Source organism: Cibotium barometz, chromosome 30 (genome assembly GCF_041138505.1).
Source record: "Cibotium barometz isolate CiBa-2024 chromosome 30, ASM4113850v1, whole genome shotgun sequence".
In the NCBI taxonomy this organism is placed as follows: Eukaryota; Viridiplantae; Streptophyta; class Polypodiopsida; order Cyatheales; family Cibotiaceae; genus Cibotium; species Cibotium barometz.
The window spans coordinates 52,204,854-52,206,451 of NC_141075.1; positions in this window are offsets into that span (position 1 = coordinate 52,204,854).

Sequence of the window (1,598 nt, forward strand, 5' to 3'; positions counted from 1 at the left end):
TTGCTGTTACGATCCACTGAGATTCAGCCTGCCGCCGCACCGATTTGTCCCCTTCTCTCCTCGCGAGCGGGGTTTGCACATGCCTTGGCCGATTTCGTGCAGGGCAAGCTTTAGTGTGCCTTACGGTAGCGCGAGTGCTTGCACGGTGTGCTTGCCCGTCTCTTGGGAGGAGTGCGAGTGCCCCCCGTCCCCGGACGAAGGGGGTGGGGGGAGGGACAATGTGAGAAGTCTTGTGGTGACCCGAGTGGGACGGACTCCTCAGAGTCTGAGTGGAACGGACTCTGTTGCTCTGCAATCTGAGTATTCGTGTGCCAGGGGCATCGCCTCCACTTCAAAATGCCCACAGAGCATGCACGCACTTGGATGGATGTACGCATGAGTGTTTGCCTCAACGATCGCGCCGCGCGGTGAACTCGGCTGGATGTGGGGAGACGTATTTGCCCAAGTGTTTGCGTGGGTGGACTTGGAAGGATGTGCGAGGAGGACCGTTTTCTGCCAAGGGTGATGTTTGGATGCCCCCCACATTGTGCACTCTCTTGGAAACGCCCCTTCGGAGTCTTGGAAACGTGGAATGTTCCACGATAAGGGAAACCTGCTCCTCTCTCTTTCTTGTAGTCTCTTGGATTCGCTACTTTGATGTGGTGCAGTCATACCAGCACTAATACACCGAATCCCAACTCCGCAATTAAGCGCGCTTGGGGCGCCAGAACAGTTCTGGGATGGGTGACCTCCCGAGAAGTCTTGGTGCTGCACCCTTTTTTGGGCCGAAGCATCACTATGCCCCCTGGAGCCGTGCTGTCAGGCCCCCCGCCCCCGCGCGTGCCGTGTCCTTCACGCCCCCTGCCCCCGGAGTCGTGCCCTTCACGGCCCCCAGCCTGCCCCCTCGGAGCCGTGCACTTCACGCCCCCTCGACGACCCGCCGCCGTGTGCCGTGGCGTCATGCTCCGTCAGCCCCCCGCGGTGCCGTGCCCGAACTCGGCCCGCCCCCCGTGGTGCTGTGCCCGAACACCTCTCGGCTCGCCCCCCCCCCCCCCCCCCCCCGCACGCCGTGCCCTCACGCGCCCCTCGCCCCCCCAGCCCCCCACGTGCCATGCGCTCACTCCAACCCCTGGCCCCCCCGCGGAGATTTGTCTCGCACCGCGTTGCATGCCCTCATGCCCCCCCGCCTGGCCTCCCGGAGCCTTGCCCTCGTGCCCCCCCGGCCCGCTCCCCCGCATGCCGTGCGCTCACACGCGCTTGCCCCTGCGGTGCCATGCCCAAGCACCCCCCCCGCTCGACCCCCCCGGGAGCCGTGCCCTCACGCCCGCTGGCCCCCGCGGTGCCGTGCCGCCGAACCACCCCCCCGCCTGCTGTGCCCTCATGCCCGCCGCCCCCCGCGGTGCCATGCCACCCGAAGCCCCCCACTCAGAGTCGTGCCCCCTCGCCCCCCGAGGTGCCGTGCCCTCACGCTCCCCCCGGCCCCCGTGGTGCCGTGCCCGAACACCCCCCCGGAGCTGTGCCCTCATGCCCCCCGGCCCCCACGGTGCCGTGCCGCCCGAACACCCCCCCGCCCGCCCCCCGGACCCTGTGCCCTCATGCCCCGCGGCCCCCGCGATGTA